The sequence below is a fragment of the Silene latifolia genome, chromosome 5 (assembly GCF_048544455.1).
Source record: "Silene latifolia isolate original U9 population chromosome 5, ASM4854445v1, whole genome shotgun sequence".
Lineage (NCBI taxonomy): Eukaryota > Viridiplantae > Streptophyta > Magnoliopsida > Caryophyllales > Caryophyllaceae > Silene > Silene latifolia.
Genome location: NC_133530.1, coordinates 67,978,884 through 67,993,011, shown reverse-complemented (window position 1 = coordinate 67,993,011; position 14,128 = coordinate 67,978,884). Strand labels below are relative to the sequence as shown.

The 14,128-nt window shown below is 41.5% G+C and overlaps 1 non-coding gene across 1 annotated transcript; it reads right to left on the bottom strand.

Moving 5' to 3' along the window:
• Positions 1-4,514: 4,514 nt before the first annotated feature.
• LOC141658193 (small nucleolar RNA R71) lies at positions 4,515-4,620 on the bottom strand. The gene has a single exon (XR_012549094.1). It is a non-coding gene; the product is annotated as a small nucleolar RNA R71 (small nucleolar RNA).
• Positions 4,621-14,128: the final 9,508 nt, after the last annotated feature.

Below are 14,128 nucleotides of genomic sequence, written 5' to 3'. Positions count from 1 at the left end.
GGAAGTGCTTCTTGTTATTAGCTACTTTATTTTGAATGTTGATTAACATATTTATTGTGAAGTACGCAACCTTTATTAATGAAAGATAATTAGAAGATATTGGAGGAAATTTAAATTAACAGTACAAATAATGAAGATGAAAATGGAAGAAAATTTAAGGAAAGAGGAGAAAGAGGGAAGACTGCAGGAGTAGTGGAGGATGAAAATGACGTAAAAAAACGTAAAAGAAGCAAAAATGGGACTTTTGAATGGAATTAACTTGCTATCTCAGGTTTAAAAAATTGCAATTCTATTAAAAGACGAGGGGTGTAATAGTTGAGTATAATGTGGGTTAAATTATAGTTTGGAGTAATTTGAGAAGGACGTCAATAGTTCAGAGTATTTACATTAAATAACCCTTATTATTTAGTGTTGTCTTCATTATCGAAGGTGCATCAACATATATCATTAGCATTCTCAGTATACATTATTAACATGCATTATTATCAGCATACATTAGAAAAAATGCATCATTAGAATCATTAACATCATGCATTATTTGCATTAGTGTCACAATTGTGCTATCAATTCGATCGCATTGTCAAGCACCCGACTTGCTTCACGAGATCAGCAACAATAATACAGTAAAAGAAAAGCAAGAATTGGAAATCAATGAATAAAAGAGAATACTTACAATCTGACGGAAAATCTGGTCAAGGACCAACAACCGCCAGTGCTCCTTCATCAGTCAACTTATCGCCAATCTATTGCTCAGACGATGGCTACGACGGCACAGCTGTTGTCCCATATCAGGATAGAATGTTTAAGAAATAATGAAAAATTTGAAGATAATCGTTTAAATCTCATAAAATCATAATCAATCGACAGGAAAAAAATGAATTACTTACTTCGATGGTGCTCCGTCATCATTCGTCTTATCTTCAATCTGGATTTGCCGCTTGTTTCATTCCATATATGGATAGACTAATTAATTGGAGTTTATCTAATGAATAACAATGGACGAATTCAAAAATCAACTCGAAAAAAAAAAAGCAAAGTAGACAACCATGATTAGTATGGCAATATTAATCGAATATGCCTGATTATGTAGCCGGGTTGAGTGCAATGAATGTGTTCTTTTGATTAGAAAGTTCTTGCGGTAACCGAATATGCATGTTAATAATGTATATTTGATAGTAACTTGCCTCAAAACAGCTCTTCAATCAGGCCTAGCAAAATGTGTCTTGACCATAGTCCCAGAGACAATATTCATGCCATTCTTAACATGATGTAGAGACTGAAGCATGGCGATCAAAACTGACCTGACATCGATCATAAATGGGATATATCAAGAACATTGACCCGCCACTCTGCTAGTCCACCCATGGTACAAGATACTATGACAGGCGACACATAAATTGGATAGACTATATGTCAGTATTTCATTTAGTGCATATGAGTGGAATTGAACATACCCGCTGCATTTGCATTTAAGTTAAACTGAGTTTATGATTCTTTTTTTGGATTTATTTTTGTGTAAAAGAGAATACTAGCAGGTTTCTAAGTCAGGTAAAAGGTACCGGTAAATGATGTTAACAACTGACATATTTTGTGAATTTTAAAAACTGTAGCATGACTTTGCGAGCTCTGACTACGAGTATTGCCTCTTTGATCAGGTCAATCTATTTATCACATCCACATTCACCTACTTGGAGGACACCAAATGAACTGGCCCGCTGGCTAAGGTGATTCAATGATTAAAGTTGACTTAAGCACCAAATTGTAGACTTGAAGCTCCAGAGAAACTTATTACTAATATAAAGTTGACTTAAGCACCGTGCTACAGGTATGAATTACTACAGTAATTACTACAGTAAAGATTGAAGAGATTAAAGAAAAAAAAACCCTCAGCAGCGAGATACTCGAGAACGGCAGAGAGATAAATAGGAGCACCAGCGCCTCTTCCGTCCTTTGAGATTGCGTCGATGTCTTTGCCACGATGTTTGATTTTGAGAAGAAAGAGCGCATATAATCAAGTTATAGATACGGAATCAATATAATAATGAACAAAACACAAAGACACAAGATCTAGGGTTATAATTAGAAAACAAAGAAATCTAGGACAGTAATACATCAATTAAATAATAAAAACAACAAATAATATTAAAAACAAACCCTGATCTTAATTTGTAAATTGGTGATTGAATAAATCCAAACTGAATCGATTGTTGCTAGTACTTGAACGATTAACGCAACAGATATTATAAAGGGTTTTGGTTTAATCGATTATCGCTACTAATCGAGTATTGTTGAAGATTTTTTATTACTGTTGAAGATTTTTGCAGTCATTGGTAAGTGTTTTGTTTAATGGATGATACGTGCATTTTGCATAGTCTTTTTAGCCTATTTTTGCACGCATTTCCATGTACTTTTGTACTGTTTATATTGCTTTATGCCCCGAAATGGCTACTTTGGTTCGTCTTGTCTATTTTGCAGGAATGAACGTGAAAGTAGTAGAATCGTACCATTTTCGTCCTGTTTTGCATGCATTTTGAGGTGACGGGATTTTCATAGCGAGATACTGCATTGGGATGCGTGAAGGAGTGGTCTACGAAGCAGTCGGCTACGAGTTGGAGCTGTTCCAGAGGAAGAACACTCGATCGAGGACATTTATTAGTCGAACGAGTGGTTTTATTGGCTGAGGTGGTCGATCGAGTTGTTTATCCTACTCGATCGACAATGCTGGAAATCAGAGTTACTCGATCGAGTAACAATTTTGGTCGATCGAGTAGTTTACCTGCAGAAGTCCTCGATCGAGCTGTTTCAAACTGCTCGATCGAGTGGTTTGATGTTTCACGGGCCTTAATTAGTCCGTGTTACTTATTTTTAGCTTATGGACTTAGTTTTCTATTTAAGCTTTCGATAACTAGGTTTTAATGACGTTTTACACATCTCTGAATTACGTTTGACTGCTACACTCTCTTTTCTTAATCTCTCCCTTAAGAACTTTCACCGTAACTTTATTTTGGGATTATTCTTGCTCGGATCCAGTGTTCTTTACGCCGGAATTCTCGCGATTGTAATCCTTCTTTTCTTTTAATCTTGATTTCATTATTGTTTGCTTCAATTCTCTTGTTTTGTTCTCTTTAATTTCTACCCTAATTAGTTTATGCACCTTTATTATTGTTATATCATGTTGGTTGTTAGTTATTTCATTATATTCGATATTGACAACAACAATAGTATGAGTAGCTAAATTATTTCATGTTGGGATTAGGGGATCTATGGTAGAAATGTGATGATGTAGTGAATAGGTTAGATTTATTCCTGGATCGGAAGATTGGACTAAATTTACCGACTTAGTTGAGTGCACGCTTCTAAGTTACCCTTTAATCTGGTTAAATTTATTCCTGGATCGGAAGATTGGACTAAATAGACCTGCTATGAACAGTAGACTACCCTGACGAGTACGGAAGTTAAGTTAGTGGAAATCTAGGATAGAAAGTGGACCGGAAGGACCTTTCAATATCCGTCTCGCAGTAATTCATCTAAACTATTTGCAGTTGAGTCATTAGGCTACCATAGTGAACCGAAATCCCGACAAGTTCCTTTTTTATTGATCATCTTTATTACATTTTCTTGCTTTTACTGCACTTTCTTTACTACTCTTTCCTTTAAGCCTTTATTTTGTTTAGAAACCAAATTACAACCCCCCATTTGTGACCAAATAGACGGACCTTTTGCAGATATCTTGCCTCCCTGTGGAGATCGACCTGACTTCCCTAGCTATATAGTTAGTTTAGTTGGTTATTTTTGATAGGTATACGACTGCCCTGTCAAATTTTGGTGTCGTTGCCGGGGAGGCAATAGCCCTATCTGTTTTTGTTTCGTTTATTTTTATCTGTCTTGGGGAATTTTTATTCCTTGAGACAGTTATCATTTATCTTTTTCAGTGTTGTGTATGCCCAGGTCGAACAGATCGGAGTTAGTTTCAGCTGATTCTGAGCCAGAGCGACTGTTTAGGCATAGACTCCGTCTGCAAAGAGAATCACGAAAGGAAGACTTGAGTACTTTCGAACCCGAGCTGCAACATTTCCTATTTACAGAAGATCAATCTTTAGTAGAAGATAATCTCAGTTCTGTAAACCAACCAGTAAAGATGCCGAATATTGCAAGTCATTCGGAGCCTAAAGCATCATCTATTCCTAAGGGTTTCAACCTCTAGACTCAGGATGGTAATACTTTTGACATCCGTCCATCTTATATCAATCTGGTGGAGAGAAATCTCTTTAGAGGTGTGGCAGGTGAAGACCCGAGGAAGCATATGGAGGCCTTTACGGATTATTGCTCTACTATTCCCGCCACAAAGGGGGTAATTCAAGACAAGATTAAGGAGGTGTTGTTTCCTTTTTCTTTGACTGACTCAGCCAGGGAGTGGCTGACTGACTTGGACCGCACGGCCGCGGGTATAACGAATTGGGAGACTCTCGCGCTTGCTTTCTATAAAAGGTATTTCCCTCCGCAGCGCACTAATCAGCTGAGGGCAAAGATTACTAGTTTCAAGCAGGCACCTGATGAGACTTTCTATGAAGCTTGGTGTCGGTTCAAGAGGTTGGTGAGGTCTTTTCCTCACCATGGTTTTGATCCGTGGTTTCTATCCAATCAGTTCTACAATGGGTTGTACGATGACTACAGAGCTATACTTGACGCCTCATCCAACGGAAGATTTCAAAAGAATACTGATGATAATAAGGGATGGGCCATTATTGAGGAGACGGCGACCCATTGTGCTGAATATGGGAACCTACGAGATGGTATACGAATAGTTCACGCGGTTGACAAGGCAGTTGTGGCTCAGTTGGAAGCCATGAATGCCCGGTTTGATAGATTAGAACTGCAACATGCTGCAGATCAACAGACGGTTCATCTGTTGACTAGACAGGACACCGTCACATGTGAGAGGTGTGGAAGCAATGACGGTCATACTGCTATTGACTGTTTTACGGATAAAGAAAAAGTCCTTACTTTTCAACAATATAGGCAAGGAGGAGGTTCTTATTATAACAACCAAGGGGCTATCCATCCCAATTTGAGGTGGACAAGTCAAAATGTGCTCAATCCTACTCCTCCATCGCAGCAGCAGCAGCAGCCATATGTCCCTCCTCATAAGGTTCAACAAGGCTTTCAAAAGCCTCCTTCCTTTCCTCCTCCCAATCAAGATGCATCATCTTCAGGTGGGGTAAGTGAGCTATCTGAGTTGAAGACGATGTTGCAGTCTTTAACAAAGCAGTGGCAGCTAAGTGACCAACAAAAAGACGCATCTATTAAGTCACTTGAAACCCAAGTGGCCCAGTTAGCTGCGAACCAGTCCACGAGGAAGCAGAGTCATTTGCCGTCACAAGCCGATAAGAATCCACATGAGACGGTGAATTTAATAAATCTGAGAAGCGATCGTTTATATGAGGGACCCGAGCTGTTGAATTCAGACCCAAGGAAGAGTATTACTGCTGATGAATAGGTTACTGTTGATGAAAACGAGTTGTTAACGAAGAAAATACTCGATCGACTAGTTTCTAGAGGTCGATCGAGGAAAACATATGAATAAAGGACTCGATCGAGTGAAAATCTTACTCGATCGAGTAAATAGGAAATTGAACAGCTCGATCGAGGAGTCCAAACCACTCGATCGAGTGAAATTGCTGACGAAACTGTTCGATCAAGTGGTGTTTTTGCTCCATCGTACACTGCTGATAATGAAGACCTTGATCAAGAGCCTGCTAGTGCTCGATCGAGTGAAATCTCTCCTGAAAGACCTCGATCGAGAGGTAAGAAGTCTCGATCGAAGGATAAAGAGCTTGATCCAGCCGACACATTGGAAGAAAGGAACAAAGGGCTCGAGATACCTATTACCGTGCCCTTTCCGGGGCGATTACAGAACACGAAGGCCAATCAACAGTTCGGTAAATTTGCCGAACTCCTGAAAAGCTTGCAAGTCACTGTTCCGTTCGCCGAATTGCTGACATAGGTACCCTCTTATCTTAAATTTATGAAAGAAATTTTATCACGTAAGAGGCATATTAATGATCATGAGACGGTAGCTTTGACCGAGGTAGGGACTGCCCTAGTTCAAAATAAGTTACCTCCCAAACAGTCAGACCAGGGTAGTTTCTCGATTCCGTGTCATATAGGTACCCACTTGATTGATAACGCGTTATGCGATCTTGGCGCTAGCGTGAGTGTCTTACCCCTGTCTCTTGCCAAGAGACTTGGTTTGACTAACTTTAATTGCACGAACATGACTGTACAGATGGCCGACCGTAGTATATCACGGCCGTAGGTGTCATTGAGGATATACCTGTTAAGATCGGGAGGTTCTTTGTTCCCGTTGATTTCGTTATGCTTGACATCCCCGAGGATACTGATGAGTTCCCATTTTGTGTAAATTTCACCTTACTTCTCTATGCATATTTTCCGATCTCTCGCGGTTTTTGATCCCTTTTAGCCCCATTTTGTAGCTTTAGCCCGTACCATGAGTTTTGTGTTCCTCATCGCAGATTTTGCATAAGGAAGAGGGCTAAGGGAGCTAGTTATTGAACTTTCAAGGCATGCTTAGAGAAGAAGAGTGAAGAGAAGAGAAGTAGGACTCCCGGCCGGTCGGCCGACAGCCGGTCCACCGGCTGAGAGTCCCGCTATACTTGCTTTGTCAACTGAAGAGCTGAAGAAGGAGTCCCAGCCGGCCAGGTGGCGGTCGGTCGACCGGCTGAAGACCCCCCTCTGGAGCCGGTCCATAGCCGGCGGCCAGTCCACCGGCTCGCCACACCTGATGATTTAATTGGAACCCAAAAGTTTCAGCGGGTTTTGTGTTTATCGGAAGACCGGGCGGCAGTGACCGAAGCTCGGACTCCCTTCCCCGCATTTTGAACTTCCTTGTAATTTTCGACCTAAATAATTGTAAACTATAAATACCCCCTCCTTAATTCATTCTAGACACAACCCTAGATCTCAGAATATTTCCCTTTGCAAGTTTAAAACTTTATTAATCATTTTGTTAATCATTCCCTAATTAGATAAGTTCTTGAATTAAGTTAGCAATAGAATTTGGGTTGTAAGAAGATTGAAGGTTTCTCCTTCTTTATTATTCTATCCTAATTCATCTTTGCTATTGAGTTGGTATTGCTTCTTTCCCTATTTTCATTAGTTTACATATTGCTTTTCCTTCTAGTTTGTTTAATTGTTTTTGTTAAAAATTGCATCCTTGTTGTTTGATTGTTGTTGCTTTCACTTTTGTTCATCTTTTCTTGGTTCATACTTGTTATTTCCACCCAAAGATTCTATCTTTGAGTTGTTTGTGTTAAAGATTGTGTCTTTTAGTATAATCTCCTCTCTTATTTGCTTGTTAATCATTTATTTACATTTATCTTGTCTCTTATAATTGCTACAATAATCATCATGCTTTCTCTTTATGTCATTTGTTCTTCTCCTCTTATTAGCATAATTATCCCAAATATGAGTGAGTAGTTACCCTTCTAGGGTTTAGGGGGAGCCTAAATAGGATTAATGGGCATGATTAGTTGATAAGTTTTGAGTCTTTGGTGTAGGATTTTGTCTTTCTTAGCATGCACACAAGGTGTTTGACGAATTGTGTGAGTGAAAGCTTGTATCTTTTTGTCTTAATCGCTTAATTCCTCCTTTGAATGAAAATTTGTTGGTGGTCTTGTTGTTTGTTTTGAATTAGTTGTTGCTCAACGAAAGTTGGTGACCGCCTCTAGGACAAACCCTCACCTTAGACTATTTTATCGACTTTGTTGCCCCTTAGTTCCTTTAGGTGACCCCGAAGACCCTAGTCTCTTAATCATCGTATTCATCTTCATTAAATCGATTATTTAGTTGCTTTAGTAGTTAAAACCAAAACCCCTTCTTTTATTATTGATTAAACTTGACTCTAAGTTGGACCAAGTAGAAACCCCCGTCGTCTTCGTGTTCGACCCCGACTAAATACTACATTTAATTGGGTTTTATAAATAGTTTTGATAGGGGGAAAACACGACAAATCCTTTATTATCAGATACTCACACCCCTATTATTTTAGGGAGATCATTTTTATTCATTGCTCGTGCAGTGATTGACGTCGGGGGCAAGACATTGACTTTTCAGGTTGGGGACGAGGAATTGACATTCCATCAGTCTAAGTCCCAAAGGGCTCCCATGCAAGCTCAGCCTTGCAATGCCCTTTCCTCCACTAACCCTCATATTGACACTCCAGATGAAAATTTGGAATTTTGTGCTGCTATTGTGACCCCTCCGCCTCAGATTGAGAGCAAAAAGGAGGAGAATTCGTCTATTTTCCTTGCTGCAGGTACAGATGAAAATAAGGCAGGAGTTGTCAACGATTATTGTGCAATTAAAATCAGTCGAAGTGGGGATGATAATGTCAAAGCTGGTGAGAAAGGAATAAGGACGAGAAAAGTTCGTGCGTATGTAGACGTCAACTATTCTCCTCCTACTGATTCAAGTACAAGCTCCTGGAGAATGAAGAGGACGGTTAATGTAGCTGAAGTGACGTCCTTCAGTCAGAAGCCCTCCGTGGGGATACTGAATTATTTTGAGAAGTGAGCGGGGAATGCCCCGTGTAACAAATTGTAAAAACTAATTTTAATTTCCGTTGAATTTGTTTTATTGCTTTTATTAGGACAATTAGAATATAGACATTTTTAGCGTAGTTAGAAAGACTACAGACTGTTACTTTTTATATTTGGTATATTGGGATATGTTTGCGAGTGTTTTTATGCAGGTTTGGGGAGATTATACGCAATTTCAAGGACTTACACGAGGAAAAGCACTCGATCGAGTACTTTTTGTACTCGATCGAGGGGATTATGCTCGATCGAATGGCTACAGAGTGCTCGATCAAAAGCAGCTAAACAGGGGAGTACTCGATCGAGTATATTTTTACTCGATCGAGTGGATTGCATACCAGAGCTCTCGATCGAGTGGTTTAAAATCACTCGATCGAGTGAATTTGCAAATGCCGCACAGGAAGTGTCTTCTAAACTTCCTATTTTCCTTCCCTTTTCATTATTTCATTTCCTCTTTCATTGTTTAACCCCTTATTGCGATAAAAACCCCCAAAACCTCCATTAATCTTGCCCTTCTACCAAATCCAACACCTATAATTTGTTCATTGCTAATTAATCGTCAATTTCCCCTTATTTCCCCTTTGAATTTCGTTGTTTTTCGCGGTCAATTGAGGATTCTAGGGTTTGCGGTTTCTGGGTTCGAAAAATCGCCATTCTTGCTTAATTTGTGTCGATTAATTGCTCTTTGTAGGTTGCTATTGATCAAGTAAGTAATTCCTATTCTTCATTGTCTTTTAATTGCATTAATTTTTGCTTTTTATGAAGAAAATTGGGAATTAGGGTTTCGGGTAGACGATTTTGGTCGAAAATTTCGACCATAATTGTGATTTTCTGCTTAATTTGCTTAACTTGATGATAATTTCCCTTACCTCATCGAAGTTCACTTGTTGTTTCGAATTTTTGAGATAATTTGTGCTTAGGGTAAGTAACAGTCGAAATTTTCGACTGAATTCTGGGATTTTGCTGCTGTCATCTGCTTAATTTGCTTCATTTGATATCTGTTTCCCTCTTCCCCGTCACTGATTATCTGCCAATTCGAATTTTTGAGGTAAAATTTGGGAATTAGGTTTGCTAAGTCGACAATTTCGACTGTTTGGGGAATTTTCCGCTGTTTCATTGTAATCTAATTATCGTTTCCCCTGCCCTATTTGACTAGGATGGACAGTAGCTTTATGCCTTCTACCAGTACGACTGTTAGTCCGTCCTTGTCTGAGAGGGTGGTCCCTGCTGCTACCACCGCCTCCGCACCTACTAGTACCACATCCTCTACTTCTGTGTTCCTTGTTACTGCTGCTGGTACCGTTTTTGCTGCTGCTAGCACTGCTGCTAGCTCTGTTTCAGCCTTTACCTCCGCCACAGCTACTGCTGCTAGCACTGCTGCTAGCCCTTCTTCCTCTGTGGCGGTCTCTGCTGCTTTTTCTGTTGCAGCCTCAACTAGTACTTCAGGTACGGTGACCACCCCTGCTGCGTGGTCACCCGCAGTCACAGCTGCTTAACGGGCGGCTCTAGTTCCTCGTCCCGTCGGAGGACGGGCTTCTACTTCAGGTTCTAGAGGTCGGGGTCGTGCACGAGCTACACCTGCTGTTGGCCGTCTTACCATCCGAGGGGACGACTCCCTCGATTCGCACCCCGACTACCCCCAGGTAATTTTTGTTAACGGTATTCATCGCACTAGATTTTATGCTTTAGTAGACTGTGACCTTCTCCCGACTCGCTTTTTGTGTCGTACGTCACTTGAGAGGCTTGGTATCTACGAACCGGTGTGTGAGATTATGAGGGGTACGGGGATGGCTGGACTTGTGAATATGAGTACCTACACTTTCAGGGAGCTGACCCTTTAGTTTTTCAGCTCCTTTACCTTCTCCTCCGGGGCACACGACGCTGACCCTACATGTGCTTCTGTGTCCTTCCGGCTGTACAACCGGACCTTTTCTTTGACTTTGGAGGAGTTTGGTACTCGACTAGGCCTTTCCTTTAGGGGCGCCACTGCCGCTCCTAGGAAGGTCCTCCGTCAGCTTTGGCGGACTTTGACACAGACCCCCTTCGAGGAGCGACGTCTCGCTCAGGTCCACCTTCCCCCTACCCGTTACTTCCTGCGACTGATGGGAAGTACTATTTTTGGCCGAAAGGAGCCAAGCAACATCACTAACACCGAGCTTTCTATTCTGGGCGGCTACTTGAACATTGACAGCGAGGGTCCCTTTACCCTCAACATCGCTTACTTGACCGCCCAGTACTTCCAGGCTCGGGGGGGAAGACCACGGGCACCATTGTCTGTGGTTGCATAGCCACCTTCCTTGCTCGTTCTCTCCTCCCTGCCTTACCTCGTGACTTACCGTACATACCGGGAGATAGGTTCCTGGACCGGGCATCTATGTTGTCCATGACTTGGCTGACTTCTGACCACCGGACTTGGAAGATTAGTGGTTCCTTTTTCGTAGACCTTTCTTGCACTACCCTTCCTCGTCTCGTCCCCTTGCCCACTCTCGCACGGGGCATTTTACCACCACCGTTACCCATGTACCACCTACAGCTCCGTCCACCTACTACCTTGCCCACTTCTAGGAAGCGGCATCGACTTGAGACCGGAGAGGGATCCACACCTCCTACGGGTGGCCAGACTTCCACGGCCACACCTACCCCGATCCCTACTCCTACTCCTACTCCTGCACCCGACCAGGCACAGCCGGTTCTTCCGGCTAATTTTGTTTGTCCTCCACCCTTTGAGGCGTCTGCGGTCATGGACCAAGGGCGCCATGACAGTTTGTTGCTTGAGATGGCATAGAGACAGGCTCGTATGGAGAGGGACATAGCTCTCACTTTGTTCCCTTTGTACGAGTACCACATGAGGCGACACCGTCCGATCCCAGAGGATTGGCCACACCCTTCCTTTTACCGGTACCCAGCTGAGGGGTACCCGGAGTCTGCTAGTGAAGAGGAGGAGGACGACGAGGACCCAGTGGCGGCCGCAGCGAGAGCTCAGGAGGAGCAGAGGAGGAGGAGAGAGTAGGAGGCGGACCCGGACTACACTGTGACGATGGAGGACGTGACAGAGGAGGCTGACGAGTAGCTACTGGTCTACTCACTTCCCCAGTTTTCAGGCTGGTTTGGGGAAGTTCGTGTTTTGTATGTTTATTCTCGCTCTTTTATTTCTTTTGTCTCCTTTTTATTTTATTATTTTTCATTTCTTGGTTGTATATTCCCGTTCCCCTGTATATATCTGCTAGTGTATGCTGGAGGACAACGAGGGCGTTGTCCGTTTTGGTTTGGGGAGGGTAATGCATCCTTTGAGTCTGCATTTGCATTTTTTTTGCATTCACGTTTCTATTTTCCAGCTTGCATTGTATTTATTTTTTTCATTAAATCATAAAATCCAAAAAAAATTAGAAAATTTCAAAAAAATTAATAAAATATTCACTTTTATTTTTGCATATAGGTTGAGTCGGAACTGTTGATTTCCGTGATGATATTGCACTTTAACTTGTCATTTTACTTAAGCCTTGCACTTTCATTGACGGTTATTAGCTGAGTCTTATGCATAATCTACGAGTTTTTGTTCAAATATAGCTGACTGTTTAGACTTGACCTGATAAATGGGCAACCTACTTTACAATTTCTGAGTTTTAGAGCCTTATAACTGGTGACATTCATGACCGGTTTATATAGGAATTGAGAGTAGTACTCCTTGCATAGCATGTTCATCATTTTTGCACTTTTATGACATTTGATTTCTTGTCAAATGCATACATTCGGGTTTGTGGTCGGTGTCACATGCAGGGAGGTGCTTGCAAATTTTTCCCTTTTCTTACATTTTTCACCCATTTAGCTCCACTTAAGCCAAATTTAGCCTTTTTGACCCATTAGCTACATCCAAAACTGAGCCTGCCTAGTCAAGCTAGTTTAGTATGTCTTTTGCGGTATGATTTTCCGTCTGCGGTTTGGCCCGTGTGTATTTTGACTGGAGTTGGTGGAGATGAAGGAAGGGAGTATGAGTATGAATTGAAAAAAAAAAGAATTGAAAAAAAAAAGGAAAACGTGAAAAGAAAAAGAAAAACAAAGAAAAGAATATGAAAAAAAGAGTCAGGCGTGTGAAAACCAGAAAAAGAAGAAAAAAAGATTGAAAAAGTTATTAATTTGTTTTATTTTATTCATTAAGACGGTATTAAAAAAGGGAAGTTAGTGACCGTCTCACTCCTCCGTTCTTATTCATATATTTTTGAGAAGATAGTGTAATTGGATGGTGAGTTGTGTGCCAAATGAAGGGCACTTGAGCTTTATTTTTCAGTCAGTTGAGATTCGGATGGTCTTATATGGTCTTGTTTAGGAACTAGCTTGGCGCTTTTACCTCCACATTTCCTTAAATTGTTTTGCCTTTTCTCACCTGAACCTCACTATTCCTATACTATTTGTAAGCCCTCGGCTGTGACGGACATTATTGGTTGGATTGTGTGCATTAGTACTTAAATCGTCTTTCATTTTTGTTGCATGCATGCTATGTAGGTCGCAGTTTAGGTGAGTGACGGTTTTCTTTCTCTCTTTTACATATAATTCACCCTTTGCTTCATGAGAGAAGAGTGACCACGTGAGAGTCCGATTTTGTTGATCTTGCAAGGTCGATAGGTCGGCTTATTTCTGAACAACTCATAACTCGTTTGCGTATTGACTGCTGTATCTGTAACCGTTGGTTTTTGTTGCATTAAATTGGTTCAAGTAGACAAGTTATAGCTAACTCTGAGTTATCATTTCCGTTCCATTAGTTTACTCGAGGACGAGTAAAGGTTCGGTTTGGGGAGATTTGATACGTGCATTTTGCATAGTCTTTTTAGCCTATTTTTGCATGCATTTCCATGTACTTTTGTACTGTTTATATTGCTTTATGCCCCGAAATGGCTACTTTGGTTCGTCTTGTCTATTTTGCAGGAATGAACATGAAAGTAGTAGAATCGTACCATTTTCGTCCTGTTTTGCATGCATTTTGAGGTGACGGGATTTTCAGAGCGAGATACTGCATTGGGATGCGTGAAGGAGTGGTCTACGAAGCAGTCGGCTACGAGTTGGAGCTGTTTCAGAGGAAGAACACTCGATCGAGGACATTTATGAGTCGATCGAGTGGTTTTATTGGGTGAGTTGTGTGGACATGGGCCACGTCTCGGTCTGTGGATTTGGGCCACCTACCGGTTCGTAGTCACGGGCCACCTGCACGCCAAGCCAATCTGTGGACATGCAGCGGTCTAGAAAGCCACGCTCGGCGGCGTAAAAATGCTTTCGACCGGATCGCTTTAGATCGGTCGGTTTCGTCTCGGCAAGGGCCGCGAAACGATGTAGAGATGTTCGGAGTCGCCACCAAGCAATTATGGGATGCCTGGAACCCGTTCGAAATCCACTTTATACCTCGGTCAAACGAAGCACAAAGCAATGTTTGACATAGGTACTAAAGATAAGGACTCGTCCCCCTTTTAGCATTTCATGCCTAAAATGACTCTCGTACGCCCTGGATAAGGCCATCCACTATC